Source organism: Pelmatolapia mariae, linkage group LG6, assembly GCF_036321145.2.
Source record: "Pelmatolapia mariae isolate MD_Pm_ZW linkage group LG6, Pm_UMD_F_2, whole genome shotgun sequence".
NCBI lineage: Eukaryota > Metazoa > Chordata > Actinopteri > Cichliformes > Cichlidae > Pelmatolapia > Pelmatolapia mariae.
The window spans coordinates 13928920-13948379 of record NC_086232.1 but is presented as its reverse complement, the minus strand read 5'-3'; the positions used below and the strand labels follow the sequence as shown (position 1 = coordinate 13948379).

At 42.1% G+C, this 19460-nt stretch overlaps 1 protein-coding gene across 2 annotated transcripts in view; it reads right to left on the bottom strand.

Moving 5' to 3' along the window:
* Positions 1-18757, bottom strand: part of LOC134628999 (protein ELFN1-like) — a 125742-nt gene extending 106985 nt beyond the window's left edge. For both annotated transcript variants that reach the window (XM_063475873.1, XM_063475872.1), the window contains exon 1: positions 18438-18757. The gene's annotated coding sequence lies outside the window, so the exon portion shown is untranslated. The remainder of the gene's footprint in view (positions 1-18437) is intronic.
* Positions 18758-19460: the final 703 nt, after the last annotated feature.

The following is a 19460-nucleotide window of genomic DNA, read 5'->3' as shown; positions in this document are numbered from 1 at the left end:
TAAGAGCCTTAGTAGACTTGTCCACTGATGAAGAGGAAACAGGCCAGTCTACTTTGGAGATTTTTCAATAAACTGAAACAGTTTATTACATACAAGCATGCCTCACATGCTTGTATGTACGCTGTGCACAATGTGTTCCTCCTGTTTACACTGTCCAAATAGAGATCTTTCTATTCTAATTCTATTATTAGAGATGGGGACATATTCCAGAAAATCCCGCCTCAACAGTAAAACTTGGCCCAATCACGAGTGCAGTAATGAGTATCTTCCAAAGCGCTATAGTCACACAGGAAACAGTGTTTCCTCACTAAAACTAGAGCTCAGAAAACAAATTTACAGTGAAAGCCTGAAAGTTCCCAATTGTATATACATTAGATTGTAGTGCACAGATTTTTGGTTGACGTTATTGTGCAAACGTCTTGAGCCAGACCACATATCCTTATATCATGCTTACAAAGAGCCAGGCATGCTTGTATTTTTAAAGGAGCAATATGAGTTTTTCTCTGGACATTGGCTGCTTTTCACTTATTTTCAGTTCAGTCCTCATGATCCAGTATTGTGTTTACACAACGCAAACAACTTAGCAAAGAACCAGTTTTAAATTGTACCTTGCAGCCTGTTCCAAAAAACGTATAATTTGTTCCAATTTATTTAGTAGAATCTACTAAAAATGCCAATAACACAGATTAACAGACATAAAATAGCATTTTGCTAGCGAGGTGATTCCCAGAGAGCTTTTTGCCAAAAACATTTGCCAGAAATTTGCCAAAAACCAAACATGTGAAGGACAAAAGAAGAACAAAATATATCTACAGCAGATTAACAGTAACTTCAGCAGCTTCGCCAGCAGCAGCATCTTCACTTGATCCGTCTACTGTTTACGGAAGCTTCATCAGAAATGGTCTCAGTGGAGGGGTGGCTGTCAAGAAATCATTCTTAAGGACGGGAAACAGAGAGAAATGCTTAGTTGTGACATATGAGACAAGAACTGGACAGAAAATCATTTATGGAGTGATGAATCTGAATGTTTACGTTTGTTCAAATCAGCAATATGTATGAAGGAGGTCAGGCAAAACTGAGGGAATTATGAACACAGGAAAGTATCATCAAATTTTGATTCACTGTGTAATAGCAGGAAAATGTCTGACGGGCAACAGCTTCATTTTTAACCATGACAATGATCCTAAACACACTGTCAGTGCAGTAAAAACATACCTGGATAGAAAAACACACAGTGGAAAGTTATCAGTCATGGATTTGGCTCCCCAGAGGGCCAGACCTCAACATTACTGAAGCAGTATGGGATCATATTAACAGAGAAGAGAACAAAAGGCAGCCAACATCCAAAAAAGAGCTTTGAATGCCCTTCAAGAAGAATGGAGAAATATTCCTGAAGACTACTTAAAGAAATGACAAGAAAGCTGCCTTCAGGCTGTACTGAAGAATAAACTCATTAGAATTTTAAACACTCCTTTTGTTTGCATATAAACTATATTTCCATTATAAGTTTGCATGTTTCAATAAACTTCCTAGCAATATATAAAGAAATGAGGGGTGGCTCAAGACTTTAGTACACCACTGTACATCTAGTAAGCATGACTCCCAACTACATCTCATCTCTGATGTAAAGATCCTTGTCTTCCATTTGCCCTACATTTCATCGATGTTGATTTTTTGATGTTTTATGATTATGGCTCAGAGTGTATGTTAGAGGCAAATAAAACCCTGTGCTCTTGAGTGAGTTTCCAGATGCATATGTACATGTGTATATTTGAATGTGTGATGCCTTATTGCCAGTGCAAGGAATAGCAGGGGATCTTGTCACCTCCAAATATTGCGCCACCTGCAAATAACTGAAACATGTCCACATACTTTTGGTTGTATCCTGTAGCAGCAGCCAGTGTGAGTGCAGGCATGTGAGAGCAGCAGCTTTGCTCACAAAAGCCTAACTGTGTTCAGCCCGTGTGTTCAAAGACATAATGGTGCATCCAATTCCGTGTGACACGCATACAGACGCAGACACACAACAGATACAACCTCCCGTGTGTGATATTTTCACTTTACACGTCTCAATGTGTCCTTGACTGAGCTCGCTCTGAGTGACGCACAAAGAGGCTCTGCTCTCTGTAAAGTCCCCACCACTCGCGTCTCTCTTTCTCTCACTCGCGCTCTCCCTTCTTTCTCTCTCCAGCTCTTGCCTGAACACCCCACCCAGAAATCCGGTCTTGATTCTAAGGGACGCATGTGGGATTTAATGCAATTTGTAGGGGAAGGAGGCAGAGAGGAATGAATGATATATTGACTTCTATATAAAAGCAAGGCTGTGGTGGTAATCTCATTTCAGGATGCTGTGATGAGATTCTGGCCTGTTTTCTCTCCAAGATGATGTGACTTTGTTCCTGACATCACCATGCAGCTGCCGTGCGTGTGCATCTGTGTGTGAGTGTGTGTGAGTGCCTCACGCTCTATGATATGCTACTCTGATTTTATCAGGAAGCTCAGCTAAAACAGCATCTCTATTTTTGTGTGCACGGTGGAGATAAAATCTGAGCACCATTCTCGCTCTCTACAGTTACTCTTTGCCTTCCTAAATATGTACGTTTTAGGCCTTTTAGAAAGAACATCTAAATAAATCTCTGGAGCGCTGCTGGTTTTTTAAGACGCTGAAACGCTTTTAAACAAGCCTGCTGTGCTTTTTGATGTCAGAAATATTCATGAGGAAGGCAGCCTCAGCACACAGGAGTGGCAGTGGCTCACAATCACAGTCTTGATTATTCAGTGCAAATTTAATGAGTGTTAACTAGTTATATTCCTGTTTTTTTAAATATATTTTTAAACACAGGACCCGGCTCAGCTTTCATTGGGAAGTAGGCGATTCTGAACTGGCACCTACTTTCAAACCACCTGCCTGCTGTTCTTCATGTCCTCAGCTTGGAGTAGAGGCCTACTGTGAAAATGGCAGAGGGTTGGGGGTGAGGGGGCTGTAGCCTGTCCCAGCTGTCAAAGGGCAAAAGCCTGGGTACACCATGACCAGATCAACAGTCCATCACAAACTATAAATATGCATCACTTGTAATTCTAATTGTTTCCTGATATGTTACACATAACGACTAATAAGAAGAAGAAGAAACAAAAAGATAAAAACAGAGCTGCAAACATGTTTCATATAAAAGCATGAACATGTACACACTTGTTGCTAGGTGACACTGGCTGGTTAACTGTACTGTAGGCTACAGTGCCTTGCTGTCTTCACAGTAGCTTGCCACTCTAACCAGAGGACATGAAGAAGAGCAGGCAGATGGGATCCTGACACTGATAGGGTGCTATATTTCTCTAACTTGTATTGTGAAATTCTAGACAGAAGGCACTAAAATAAACTTTTGAAATAAAGGTTTTTCCAATGCTCAGCTCAGTAGTTGTGAATTAGTGGCGCCAAAAGAAAGCAGGTGCTGGGGGTTGAAAATATGCCTCTCATGGCAACAGCTTTACAATGATGTTAAATCCCACTCATGGCAGTGACGGGCAAATAGCTCCACTCCCGGAAGAGTGGGTTGTCTGCCAATTCAGTGGTTTGATGCCCTGTGTACTTCAGTCTGCACGCAGTTGCCTCTGATGCATCCACTGGGACTTGAGAGACCAGTGGGTGATGTCACCAAGGCAAGAACCAGCCCTGCTTGTAAAATGACTGAATGCCCAGAACAGGAAGTGGATGGACTTTGTGATGAGATTATTTTGTCAACTGCAGTTTAAGGACAGCCCTGACCTTTCACTCCTAATATGATTTCAGATTTATTTTTTGATTGAATCAGTGACTTATGGGCCAGAAAACTTTACTCTCACTTGTAGCATCTTGGCATCTGGTGCAGCGCACCTGTGTAATGCTGATGGGAACTGTTCCCAAAAAGTCCCCGAAGAAGGAAGGCCTCATAGAAAAGGGGCATGTCATGAGATTATGCTGTTAAATCGAGCTGATTTAAACACATTTCTGCCGTCGCTTAAACTGACAAGTCATTAAAAGAGAAAGGTTAAGTTTCCCTGTGTCACAGAGCGAAGCATTGCCTGCTGCAGCTCTGAAACACTTGAACACTTGAACAGTCCTGAGCGGTTGACAGCGCCGCTTGTTTGTCGTTACCCAGGATTCTCGGTGTTGTCATGGTAATAGATGTCTGTGGGAGATCTAAGGGGATGGAGAAATAAGGATGGGAGTGCATCTAACACTGAGCCATTGTGATACATTCACAAAGATTTTTCTTTGCTTTTGCCTTTCTTAATTTCTTTTCACACTGTTTTCACCATCTCAGGACGTCGCCTGCCCTGTGAAGCATTTCATGCTAAGGGTGTGTTTTCAGTTCCCTTAAAAAAAAAAACTTTGAAGAAAAGTAAAACATAAAGTTGCCTTACTTTTAAAGATTAAAGAAATGTTTAAAGTGTTTAACTATGCATTACTTCCAAAGTCAAACTGATGGTAGAGATTAAATATAATTTTTGATTGCTTGAGGTAATAATTTGACACTTTGGAAAATGCACTTAATTGCTTTCATAGATGAGAGGATCAGTATCATTCTCATGTCTGTAAGGTATATGAAGCCATTACCAGAAAAATGGGGAAAACGAGCCTTATTCTGTCCAGAAGAAACAAAATCGAGCTGCAAGCACACGTGAAGCTCACGCCTCATTATACTTTAAAATTTGGAGGGATCTTGTTATCACAGTGTGGTTGTGAGGTGTTTGTACACTTTGGTTTCTGAACAATTAAAACAAATAAGATCTGATGCGTTAATTAGTGCACTTTGGAAATGCTGGTAGGTGGATTTTGTCTTTCTTGCACGGAAGCAGCTGAATCTCCTGTCCGCTTCAAATTATTTTTAACAATATTTTAGACACATGACTGTAGTTACAACCTTTTTATTTAATGCTTGACACAACAGAAAACGTTATGCAGCAATCTGAGCTTTAATTAAGCATTTGCGGTAATAAAGATCTACTTTCGTGTTGCCGTTTGTGGCTTACAGGATGTACCCCATCTCTCAGTTACTGGATCTACTACTGGCTGTTGTCCAGAGGTTTTTAATCTCCCCTCATTTTTTTTTATATTGTATAGAAAAATTGACAATAGGTAGAGTGATTTATTAAAGCATGCAAACATACATGGAAATACAGTATCTGAGGCACAAACAGAGCTTGTACATTTCTAACAAGTTTGAAAGTCAATATTTGGTGTGATCACCTTTATTCTTCAGCACAGCCAGAACTCTCTCAGTCATTTCTTTAAGTAGTCTTCAGGAATAGCTCTCCAGGCTTCTTGAAGGACATTCAAAGCTCTTCTTTGGATGTTGGCTGCTTTTTGTTCTCTTCCCTTTCTATCCAGGTATGTTTTTACTGCACTGACAGTGTGTCTGGGATCATTGTCATGCTTAAAAATGAAGCTGTTGGCCGTCACACATTTTCCTGATGGTATTACACAGTGGATCAAAATTTGATGGTACTTTCCTGCATTCATAATTCCCTCAGTTTTGCCTGACCTCCTTCATACATATTGCTGATTTGAACAATCTTACACGTTTGGATTCGTCGCTCCATAAATGATTTTCTGTCCAGTTCTTGTCTGATATGGCATAACTAAGCATTTCTCCCTTTTTCCCAGCTTTTACCCTCACTCACTGCTGCGCCTCTCTCCTGACCCTCTACTTACATATTGACCAAAAATTCTGTTTTTTGATTCATCACTCTCCAAGATCTGTTGCCCCAAATTTTCAGTTCAATTCCTGTATAATTTGGCATAATTTCAGCATTCTCGCCCTGTTTCACTTCCTTATAAATGGCTTCATTTCCTTTTTTGATGAGGCTTCAGTGATCAGCTTGAGAGCCAGATGCATCTCTCAGGGTCTGTGTCAGATATTTGCTGGATTTTTTTTTTCTTTCTTAAGGACATGACTTTAAGATACATTTCATCTGCTGATGATAATTTTTTAAGGCCTTCTTCATTTGTCCTCTACTTGTCCAGTTTCAGCTAATAGCTCTTTGAAAATCACCTCATTGGTCTATTAATACTATTTTATGCCTGTTAATCTGTGGCATCTTTGACATTTTTCAAAGCTTCAGCTAAAGCAATGCTAAAAGTTAGTTTTTGTGACAGGCTGCTAGTAATAAAATTGGTTCTTTGCTCAGTCGTCTGGTTTATCTCTTGAGTTAGGTGCTTTCCTTATTCTTGAATGAGCCATAGATCTGTGTTAACCTCTTAAACCCCAAGCCTAACTGATCTCCTGCCTTTTGCCCCCGTATCAGGGGGCGTTGGGGCTTAAGAGGTTAAACAGTTAAACTAAAAAACATTCCTCTGAAAAAATGGAAAAAATGAAAAGGATTGAACTGCAAATGATCGAACAAGCAGCCAGGTACCAAAGCAAAACTTTGAAAATTAAGCATAATATAAAAGTAAGCACAATATAAAGATATGTGGGTTGGCTCAAGACTTTTGCACAGTAACGTAACCCAAAAATCTCAAATCAGTTATACAGTCATTTAATCCATTAGTGGGTCAATGACAAGTTAATCACAAGTCATTCTTTATTAACAAGCATACACTCCTGATTCAAGCTTCTCCACTGGAAGAATTACTTCTTTTTGTGGGTCCCTTTGGAAAAAAAAGTTTTTTTTTAAAGTCCTTGTTTGTGGTTTCATAAACACCAATCGAAAATAATTGGAAGATTCACTCTAAAGAAAAACAATCATCAGTTGTAGCCCAAGACCGGACAGCTCCCTTTTTAGCACTCATGACTCTGAACAGCATGTTTTTACCGCCCGAGACAAGCTGAAATAAAGAGCCGACTCTTAACATTTTGTGCAAGGCTCCTCAAACAAAACCAATCTGCAGAAGCTAGAAGACAACATGTCACATCACAACACAATGCCCGGGAAACAGAAAAAGCGACAGACAGAAGGAGAAAATCATAGGCTGAGCGCAGACAGCCATTATAAATCATATACACCTTACACTGCCTTCACTCACACATTTAACACCCAGCATATGCCTCAATACAGAGCATGTCACACTTCCAACATGCAGTATAAACTGCCAGCAGCTGACAGATATCAACGCCGTGCTCATGTTTCTCTTTCTTTTCTTTGGTTCGGCTCTCCGACACATAGTGCACGCGCACACACGCATGCGTACACACACACGTACACACACACTCCCTCACACAGACTCTCAGCACACTTCTGTGTGTCTTCAAGCTGGCTACAAAAACTGGATAAAATGCACAACGCTCTGGGAAATTAAAGGATTATACAAGGAGTGATATTTAGTTTGTCTCGGCGCACACTCGGAAACACACACGCATTTTCCGGCAGCATTTGCTGCCTACACACACATACGCATGTGTACTATCTGCCCAAATTGACATAAACATACACACACGACCTCTGACCTCCTTCAAACACTTAGTCTGCCCACTCATTCACTCAGTCACTTAGTAATTCACACAAAACAGACACATTAATAAACACACGCACACACACCAAACACACATTTGCCTGCCAAGCGCTGGTATTTCCCCCCGGTGTTGCAGCGCGCTAATTGACAAAGGGTTTGTATGGTTTAGCCTCTGCTGTGATTGCCAACTGGATGATTTCACAAAGCTTGTAAATAGCTGGAGTGCTAAATTGAACAAAGAAGATTTTTAAAAATCGAAAACAGGAACAAGGACAAGTCACGGAAACACGGGCTCAATTAAGCAAAAACGTGTTTGATCACAGGACTCCTAAAAATCTGCAGCTGTGAACAGCAGCCTTACCATCAAATAGTATGGCATCCAGTTACACTAATAAATTCAGAAACAACAAACAGTGGGGCTTGCGTTACTTTTACACGTACACACTGTGTTTACGCATTATTCATGAATCAAATGCCCCAAAACTGTTTATTTCAAAAAACTAGTTTTCTTTTGTTTTTGTTTTTTTTAAATCAAAAACTGGTTGAAGTTCACTTGTGGCCGTGTTTCACAAATTTACCAAAACAGACACTTAAATTGGACACCCACTTATCAAGCTGGCTTCCCTGCCAGCCATATGGGTATTACTAATTAACTTGAAAAAGTACAAATCATAACCATAAACTATTTAACACAGAGCGAGTGGCTGAAAACTGAGAAGTTGTTTCAGCCATCCAAGACTGTCATAGTGGATCTGATTAAGGAAGTAGTCATTCATTTTATTGATCCATTTAACTTTAATGATGTCTTGGCTAGAGATGGCACGATACCACTTTTTTATGTCCGATACCGATACCGATATCATAAATTTGGATATCTGCCGATACCGATATGAATCCGATATAGTGTGTTTTTTAATCAATAAAACTGTTTTTTAATATATTGCTGCATTTTGTATAAGTTTATAGTCAAGTTTAAATAAACAACAACACTAAAGCTATTCTGTTATACCTGTATGTAAAAAATACACTGCACCCAAAATATTTCATAGCTCAGAAACACTGATCAATCTAATAAACTTAAACCTACTCCATCCTTCCTATTCTGGTATTTTAAAGAGTACTTAGCAGAAATATTAAGCAAACTAACAAATAGGGTTGCAAACTCCCAGCAAAAAAAAATAGGGAACCACCCCCCACCCTCCACCTCATGATGCTTAATTGATGTAATCAACTTTTATTTGATGCAGTGTGAAAAAATGCATAGAATTAAATTATTTTTCAAGAATAATTAAATAGATTCAACATCTTTCTTCAACAGAATTGCAGACTGCACAGATGGTATCTTCCCAAAGGAAAAAGTACTATAGCTTACTAGGGTATATTAGACTTAACAGTTACTATATACAATAATGGACTTCTATATATTTTACATCAGATTAAACCTTTGGGTGTAAGATTCAGATAATTATTTATTAAAAGCTAGACATTTTAAATGAGAATAAGAAAGATAAGTATGTCTTTGTGCCCCCTTTTCCCTGTTAATGCTCTATCGGCCCCCCTGGCTAAACTTTGCTAGATCCGCCCCTGCACAGTTACCAGCCGTCAGCTGCGTAGAAAAAGATCCTGGTGTAGAAAGTAATATTAAATAAATTCTAACAGCTTATCAAGCTTAAACGTGCTGCTGTTGTTCAGCCGCTGGTTTCCTCTTTCTGGTGCAAAGTGGGCCAAAAACAAACAAGAGAGACGGACTCGCGACAGAAAACCCGATCAGCTGATCATTAAGCAGTTTCAAGTAGTGGCAGGAGAGGGAGGGGGAGAGGCAGTCGCTAAATATATCGGTTGTTAAGCTTAACGTAGGTACGCTTTACGAACATTCAGAGATGAACTTACACACTTGCTTTACTTCTCTCTGGGATAACTTCCTCGGAGATGAAATGCTGGTTTGGTAGGGAGGCTCCAAATAAACACAGCCGCTCTATCACGTGAGCACACTGCTTCAACGTGCTACGGTTATGAGCCGAGTTACGTCGTGTCGCAAGTTTTGTGAGGTGTTTTTTGATATTTAATGGATCGGATTACATTTTTTATTTCTCGCCGATATCCGATCCAGTAATTTAGGTCAGTATCGGACCGATACCGATACGTAATATCGGATCGGTCCATCTCTAGCAGGGGTCTCTAAAGAGACCCCTGCACAAAGCACAGTATGCACCAGTGACAACTGACATGACATGGTATGATTAAATTGCCACATGAAAAAAGAGGACCTTGGGTGAAAGTAGGTTGCAGCTTTAGCTTTTTTTTAGCCTGCCTACACCAACTGCAGGCAGGCTAACAGGCTGGACTACTGGGATTTTCCCACAAAAACCATCTGCAGGGTTTACAGAGTGTGGTTCAAAAGAAGAGAAACTGTCCAGTGAGCAGCAGTTCTCTGAGAGAAAATGTCTTGTTGATGTCAGAGGGCAGAGAAGAATGGCCAGGCTTTTTTGAACTGATATGAAGGCAAAAGTAGTTCAAATAACCACTTGTTACCGAAAGTACGATGTCAGACCTCCTTGTGTTGTGCTACAGCAGAAGACCACACTGGATTCCTCTCCTGACAGCTAAGAACAGGAAATTGAGACCAAATGTGGATAATAGAAGATCGGAAAAACCTGATGTGATGTCTCAGTTTCTGCTGAAGTTTTGATGGTAGTATTAGAATTTGGTGTTTCAAAAATAAAAAATAAAAAACATCAGCATTTCAGGCTGGTGTTGTAATGGTGCTGGGGATATTTCCTTGGAGCAAGACATCATTTAAAAACCACAGCCTACCAGAGTAATGTTCCTCACCATGTCCATCCCTTTATGACTACAGTGCGCCCATCTTCTGATCGCTGCTTCCACCAGGATAACACACCATGTCACAAAGCTCAGATCATCTCAGACTGGTTTCTTAAACATGACATTGAGTTTCCTGTACTCAGGTGGTCTCCACAGTCACCAAATCTTAATCCAGCAGAGCATCTTTGGGATGTGACGGAGCAGATTAACATCATGGATGTGTGACCAACAAATGATGCCAACATCTCAATATGGACCAAAATCTCTGAGGAGTGTTTCCAGAACCTTGTTGAATATATGCCTGAAGACAAAAGAGGTTCAACGCGGTAAGAGTAAGCTGAACCTAATCAAGTGGCCAGTGAATGTACATTCATGTGTCTTTTTTGATGTTTGACTTCTTCAGCTATACCTTTCTCGAAAACCTCACAAGTTATGTATTGCTGAATTATTTTAACTATCCTACTTTATATATTTTTAAGATGTTTTGATAAAAACATGAGGATTCCACCTTGAAATGGGTGAAAACGTCCAGTATTAGCTTGAATTTGGTCTCTGTGGTTTTGGAAACGGCCAAAGCTTCCATGTGTATTTCATATAGCTTTTTCACTCAGTCCTGTGCTCGTCCTCCCCACTGCCTGAGAACGCTACACAAACTGCTCCACGAGTTTATACAAACCTAAAGGCTAGTGGAAACATTGGAGTTATAGACCATGTCTTGCTCCATCATTGGCACATCTGAGGTTATTCGATACTCCCAGCAGAGAGGAGAGAATATCTTCTCGAATTTCCTCTCAAGCAGTTTCCATTTTTTGTGTGCTCACAGTTTTTGGGGGGGTTTTTTTACTTTTTTTTTCCTTGTCTCTTCGAAAGCTCTGGATCTGAGCCGTTGTTGCTGTGAGCCTATAAAGCCCGCTGAGACACTGAATAGGATATTGGACAATACAAACAAACTTGACTTGACGTGACTTGACAGACTGAAACCATAAGAAATGCTGTTTTTCTTTTTGTAGATGCCCACTTTCACACTTGTAGCACAAATGCATACAAAGTAGCTTCTTCAGTGCATTCAGTGCTTTCTTTTGATCCTCTGCCACAAGCTCGAAAAATAAAGAAACAAAGAGCTTACCTGATAACACAACTCACGCATATCAGGGATTCAATGTGCTGCTGATGTTGACGGTGGGCAGATGAGTTACGAGGTTAGCTGTTTGTGCCCGAGTTAGTGGTTTGCTTGGGGGGGTTTTTTTTAACCGAGAGCACTGCAGACTTCGCAAAATCTGAAGCCTGGATTCAGACCAAACTGTGCTGATGTGAATAAGGCTAACCCCACCAATTATAACAGTATGGGAGAAAAAACAGAATTAAGCACAGCATGCTTTAAGTAGCAAGCTAGTTCACAAGGATGTGCTAATATTTCCCACTTGCTGACACTGAATACTTCCCCTTTATACTTGTATTTCTATAATTCTTTTTAGAAAAAAACAAGCCCAAACTTTCTTCAGATGACTTCTGCTTTTGCTTTAACCCCTAAGCTTGACTATTCCGATGTCTCCTAATAATATTGCTCAGCTGTAATTAAACAATAGTCGTTGAGGTCACGCACACACTTCACAGAAAGATAATGAGCTCCTTGTAAATAAGAAGTCCTTAGACGTGTCTCTGGGTTTCTATTTGAGTTCGTTCTTTACATCTTGTTTCCGCAGCAGCCATGCACACCGTGAAGTGGTTTGAAAAAGAGCTTCCAGGTGTTAAAATGGTTGGATTTTTATAAACGGAGCAAAATTGTTTTGGGGGGATTCAATCATCATCGTACTCTCAAATGTAAAAGTTACCTGTTAAGCAACTGGGGAGAGAATCATCTTCACCATTCTTCTCCACCATTGCCTCTTTCAAAGCTGCTCTCAGCGTATTTCAAGCAACGGGAGGGGGATACAAATGACGCCTAAACCCTAGAGAAATTTGTCGCCAAAGAAGAGATGCCTGAAAGATAAGAGAGGAGGGACAAATAAAAAAAAAAATCTCAGTGTTGTTCTGCTGCTGCCGGCGTCTCGGGGTTTTAACAACAGATCTGATCTTTGTCAGGAAATGGAGGAAAAGCCGATGTGCTGCTCAGTCAGAGAAGGTAATACGATTTCAATAGTCCAGCCTCCAGTAGTTAATGGGACAGCCAGAGAGATTTCTCCTCTTAGCCCTGAAGAGCACCTCAGACACAGAGCATCAGAGAGCTTTTCAAGTCTCTGCCAGGCCACAGTCTCCAAGCCACCTCTGCTACAGCGACAGTTCTGTCTGCAGAACAGAGGGCAGAGGGAAAGAGGGAGAAAAAAGACGAGGAGAATGGGAGGAAAACATGTCTATTGAGCGCTTCTTCCACCCTTTTGTTGCTGGGGTTTTTTCTCCACTCTGCCTTTTTCATTTCGCCCCGTGGCATCGCTATCCCTCTCTCCATCTCTCTTTTCAGTCTCTATCGCTTCACCCTCTTCACCTTCCCTCCCCCTTCTCTGCTCTTTCTTCCTCTCCTCCTCTCATCCACACAGCAATCTCGCCTTGATTTCTAGAGAGGGGTGGTACAGCAGCAGCCGGCATACAAACTAGCTGACTCAATACACACATACACACACACATAGGAAGTGTGCATTATGGTATGTGTATAGATAGATGGGAAGAGATGAGAGGTAAATTTGGGAAGACCGGGAATATGTTTGGACAGAAACAGGAAAAAGGAGAAGCTATAAAGAGCTTTACTGCGGAGTTTAAGTCAGGATTAGGTCGAGTTGTGGAAAACTGGCAACAGCGAGATACGTGTCAGCAGATATTAAACACCTCGTTCATCATTTACGCTATGGATATGAGGTATGAGGTCAGCTTTGGGTTGTCTCAGCATTTCAAAATGTTAATGAAACAGGCTCTCAGGAATCTTTATACACCGCAACTCGAGACCCTAAACGAATGCAGCTGCTGCTGCTGTTGGACAAACTTTGACGGCTTACGTCGGACCAAAATGAAAAGCTCACCTTCCACTTCAGAGCTGTGAGAGGATAGCTACTTACTCGCTAATTGGCTATACATTAGAGCTACATTAGAGGAAAATATTCTCATTGCATCTATGCAGACAGATTTGATGGGCTCACTTGCCCAGGATTTGAGAATACGACAAAAGAACTTCTGACGAATTTTTCCTGAAGCTACTGTTCTCTGACAGCGGGACTATTTGCGAAAGGAGATGTTACTCTGAATTTTTTTAACGCACCTTTTTAATGCTGTGTGCACCACAAGCTGTATTCCAGTCACTCACGCTGTGTCAGACCACAGAAACTGTGCGCTCCCCTTTATTCTGGCAGCAGGTGTTTGGGGTATTTTTAATGCGTTAGTCTTCTTTTAGACAACTTTTGGGTCGCTTTAAATGCACCGTTCAGGTTTTGTCTGGGGTAACGTCACACCCCTGATTTATTTTGCACATGTCTTGTGGCATAAACTGCAAAAACATTCCTTGTTAAATTTCAGTAGACTTACTGGCATTGTACTCCTACTGTAATCTACATCAGCAGACTAACTCTAATAAAATAAAGTGCAGTTCAGTATAGAATATAATCACAGTAGGTCGCCGGTAGTATTTCAGAGGCGTCAGCATTGATATTCAGCTGCATTTACAAAAACTGCAAATTGCTGTGCAAAAATTCTTGCATTTTTATAGTGTATCTAATCTTTCTGTGTTGTTTCTGCTCATCTTTGCAGAGAAATACTCTACCCAACCTTCACCATTTGTATTCTTTATTCATGCATGCGCCTATATGCTTACCAATGTGTGTGTGTGTGTGTGTGTGTGTGTGTGTGTGTGTGTGTGTGTGTGTGTGTGTGTGTGTGTGTGTGTGTGTGTGTGTCGTGAAAGAGAGAGAGAGAAAGGGAGAGAGACGGAGAGTTGCAACTTGTAACAATAACTTCCTAATTACAGTTCCCCAGTGTTTGTGCAATCTTCCTGAAATGCTAACTAGCCTCCTACAGGGAATATGGTACATTATTAATCCATGTGCTCGCCTGAGTGTGCGCATCCTTTGCTGGGAAGTGTGTGTCTGCAGCATGCCCGTGTGCACCTCTGTGTGTAGACGTGTGTTTATTTGCACTACCCGTCCCTCTCCCCTTCTTGTGCACATGCATTGTTCGCATTCAGCTGAGTACGTGTGCGTGCCACCGCTGCTGTGGCTGCACGTTGTGCATGACTGCATGAGCGTGGAGGTGTTTTTAGCATTAAAAAGTTATGTTTTTCCCCTCTCAACTCAAGTAGCCTAATCTAAGACTTTTGTACAACCAACTTGTATTTCTATTAAGAAAAAGAAAGAAAAACAATAAATGTAGCAGAACATTTTGTAGTAATAGCGCAGTAAAGGGGAAAAAAGTATTCACATTCAGGCCCAGTCAGCACTGAGGTGCCACATTAACTATGCACGCGGATTTGCTTCCACACGACGGGGTATTCCCTCTCAACAAAGATCAACATTATGACGAGAGCTTCTGCCAGCACTCTGCACCAACATGCTTAATATGGGGAGCTAGTTTCTGTTGAAATATGGATGGCTTTGACAAATAAAAACTGGTGAGAGTTGATTCTGAAATTAAGCTGGGGATTTCACCAGATACACGCCCCGTGTTGCTCTCTTGCAGCGGCAGCCAAAGGGGCGAAAAAATGCAATAAGTGGGAGAGCGAGGAGTGAGCTCCCATTACATCGCCGCGCTATTCCTGAAGAACTTGCCCCACAGTCATGCCTCTAGGTACTTGGATTGTACTATGGATGGATAGCTCGCTCTTGGGTCTACAGTAAATGAGACAGCAAGAGATGGAGAAAAAAAAACCCTCTTACAACTTCAGGAGAAGGTTAAGAGCACCAACTGAAAGCAGTACAGACATTACGCCCATCAGTTTTTATTCGTTTTAGTCTTGCAGACATCCTGGCAGTTCCTCTCCACTAAAGTTGTCACTTCTCATTATGGCTGATTTTTAGTGTTGCCACCTGTCTTATTAGAAATGTAACCATTAAGGTCGCAAGATCTTTTCCACTTGTGCCGCTTTGGCACAAAATGCTCTCACTGTGGAGCTGCTTGCAAAGAGATGTTGTTTGGCTTAGTCGTGCAAAGCTTTTAGGTCATAACAACCAAACAAAGCAGGTTGGTAAGCACAGGTTTGTAGGGGAGAAGGGGGGGATGTCCCTGTTGATTGGAGAAGTGTACTGCTGCAGCAAGCACTGCAGTGCTAATGCAGGATGAAAGCAAGATGAGCGACCTCTAAGATAGTTATCAGTGAATTCCCAGGATAAGTAAAGACTTCACTGTGACAGAGGATCTCCGGCCTTAAAAAGAGCCAGTCAACCATTTCAAAATCCCAAAAGCATAATGTCCTAAACTGAGTCATTGAAGCTGTTAATGCTGGAACTACCTCATGTCTATTCATGGCACCAGGAGTGGGGCCATGCTCCTCTCTCGCTCTTTTCTTTCTATCAATCTTTCCTTCTTCCTTTTCTTTCCTGCTCTCCCTCTGTGGCACTCAGCCAACAATTGGAGTCAGTCAGTGGAAAAACTCTGTTAGTAGTCCATGCCCTATGGGACAAAGTGGCAACAACATCCGTTACAAGAGATAGTGGGGCAGTGGGCAGGAGGCACAGGGCACAGAAGCCAAAATTTAACTGGCTGAGTGACTCTGGGTCACACGCGTGCACTTAGCGGGCTGCTGTGTTTAAAAAAAAACACGTCAGGGCTGTTTTAAAGGTGTGGTTTATGGCTTCACAGCCAGTTTATTCATTAATGGAAAAGCTGTGGTAACAAATAAAGGCATGGAGGGAAGGAACGAAACTTATTTAGCAAAGTCTGGAGCCACCACGAGTCCCAGTGTTAAACAGCGCTGCTGCTCTTCACTCTGAATGTGTGAAACTCTGTTGAAGTGATGTTTGCATGATGGCAATGAGAGGTAACAAAAGGTCTCCCAAAAATCTACTTTAAGTATTCAACAGGGTTCAAATCCGGTTACTGTGAAAACCATGTGAATACGCTTCACATTATTCCAGTGTTCATTAAGTCAGTCCAGGCCCACCCGGTGCCCTCTTAGGAAGAATTATCATTAATTAGGTTTCTCTACTCGTATTCAGTTTTCCTTTAAGGGATTCACCATTGGTTTCACACAGGAAGTTTCATTTATTTGTCACAATGATCATGAAACCTGAAAAATAATGACTTATGCAGCTCAGGAGGTGACACTCTAAAGTTTGACAAAAGGTCTAGTTAGGAGATACAATATTATGTTTGGGATTTGTAATAAGCTGCTTTAATTTTGACCTCATTTTGATCAAAATTAAAGGGAAAGAGAAGGATTACAAGATGGTAGTGAGACCGACTGTGATGTATGGTTTGGAGATGGTGGTGCTGACACAACAACGGGAGGAGGAGTGGGTGGCAGAGTTCAAAAGGCTAAAATGATTACTGGGAGTGATCAGGATGGACAAGATCAGAAATGAGTACATCAGAGGGACAGCTCAGGTTGAGCAGTTTGGAGACAATGTTAGGAGACAAGGCTGAGATGGTTTGGATATGGGCAAAGGAGTGATTGTGGATATACTTGACAAAGGAAGTTGAGGATGGAGAAAAGAGGAAAATCACAGAGGAGGTTTGTGGATATAGTGAAGGAGGACATGCAGAGGGCTGGTGTGACAGAGGAGGATGGTAGGGACAGGTTGAGATGGAGGCAGATGATCTGCTGTGGAGACCCTTAAAGAGGAATTAGCAACCTGTTGGAAAAAAATTTATATATAAAAATTAGCAGACATAAAATAGCATTTCTGTGTCAACAAGGTGATTCTCAAAAGAGCTTTTAGTTGAAAACCTGGCATATCTTGGCATAGTGTGCAGTGTGTCCTTAAAAGATTTGAGGATAGTGGACAAGCAGAGGACAAAAGGAGTAGCAGGCCTAAAAAAAAACTACCTACAACAGAACAGTATCTGAAAGCCGTGTCCTTAAGAAATGGAAAAGAAAAATCCAGCAAAGGCCTGACACAGGACCTCAGAGATGCATCTGGACTTTTAGTTGATCCATCTACTGTTCACCGAGGCATCATCAGAAGGTCTCAGTGGAAGGCTGTCTGTCAAGAAGCCATTCTTAAGGAAGAGAAACGTGGAGAAACGGCTGAGGTGTGAGAAATTATGGCGACCCCTGAAGGGAGGAAACCAACAGACAATTTTTTTTTCACCCAATCTCATGTTCTCCCAACTTTAAGGTAACATAATACCAAATCCCAGGAATGCCCCTTTAATTAGTCACCTGCACCTGCACATGGTCAATTTCTTCTATGGTGGGATTTTCTACAGTGCAATGGTGAAGGTGCTCTGCCTGTTTAGAGGGGAAAAACAGAAATTATGGAGAATACTTTTTCGGCATCATATGAGTGTAAAGTTATTCCCGCTTGAGACTAAAATAACAAATCTACAGCTGAAATAACGATTTCAAAACATCATCAACACAGAGGAGGGGGAAAGAGTTCGGAGTGCAGGATTTTTCTCTCCGGGCAACCCGGCTTGTGTGGAGCCGCTGTCCAAGGTGCTGAACACGGGGCTGCAGAGGGGTATGAAGGCTCTGGCACTACAGAGCGTCCCGGGACGAAAACTACAGTAAGACCAAGTGACCGACCTAAATGTGAGCAAAATGTGGCCCCACCTCAGAAATATTACCAAATCTTAAGCAGGCTTGCATCAAAATCTGAACAGAAATTACTTGCACGGAATGGAGCACGGTGTCTGTCAGGCATGCATCCACCGGACTGATAATGTAAATCTGTGTGTACGTACTGTATCTGCGCCCACATTTATCAATGGACTCATGAGGATGGAGATAAGACAGTCAAGACAAGCTGCCTGGGAATAGCCATTCAGCAAATCCCCCCCTCGTTCACCACCAATGCACGCGCGCGCGCACACGCACACATAGAGAGAGAGAGAGAGAGAGAGAGAGAGAAAGACACACACACACACATTCTTAGAGACGGGCTTCAGTGTCGGTAAATTCGGAACCGCAGGAATGCCAGAGCGCTTGACATATTTCAAAGTTGCCTACGCAATGCGAGTCCAGCCATCACGAGAAACACACATGAAACGCACATGAAAGCCCTGCACGCAGTCCACACATGCTCCTCATGGTTTTTCACTTTACCTGTTCCAGATGCAAGCGTAGAAAAAGAAGAAGAAGAAGAGCTTCGCCTCGCAGGTGTCCGCGGCACCAACGTCCCCTCGTTGCCTCTGGCAGTATGTGTGGCTTTGTTGATACTGGGATATTTATATTTATATATATATGTATTTATCTTTGTCTGTACTGATTTGTCCCAGCTTGTCTCCTCTGCGGTCTCCGTGAAGAGCGGTGACCGGGAAGTGGCTCGTGCGATCACGGCATCAGTCAGTGTGGTTATTGACCCGCGTCAAGATTTTCTGGATGCAAAACGGCGCCTGATGTGACGCGCTGCCTGCCCGCTGCTGTCTCCCTCGTTCTTTGCCTCTCTCCTCTCAGTTTCTGCCTCTCACACTGCGTCAGGCTCCGCTCCCCCTCCTCTGCCTCTCTCTCTCTCTCTCTCTCTCTATTTCACTGCCTTTGACTCTCACGCTCTCTCTCTCTCACTCACACACACACTCACGGGAACAGACGGTGATTAATTCGTTAGAATTCCACCTCTCTCTCTCTCTCTCTCTCTCTCCCTCTCTCTCCTCTGCTCTCCCTCTCTTTCTATAGCTATGTGCCTCGATCCGGCGCTTTCTTCTCTGAACTAAAGCGTCCACCAGCCAGCTGTTCCGGTAGCCAGGAGAGCGAGAGAGAGAGAGAGGGTTGCTTGGCACTTCAAGCGCCGCAGACAGTCATTTAGATTAGATGCTTTCCCATTTGGAGAGCGACATACTGTAGCTGTATAAGTGCTGCACTATCAAACCCAAACCGGGAAAGTTCTTCACGAAACTATATGAAATCCAGCCTGGAGTTCTTTAGGAGAATAGGAGAGCCATGCAGAATAGCGTTAGAGATATGCTGTAGTTTGTTTTGGAGTGATAGGATTTCACATTACTGCCTTTTTCTATCTGCACTCCAGCTGCCGCTGCTGGAAGCATCAGGTCTCTGCAGCTGGAGGCGAAGTGACAGAAGCCTACCAGACTGAACAGTTCAATGTTATTTGAGGTTGGCTGTTTGCCTACA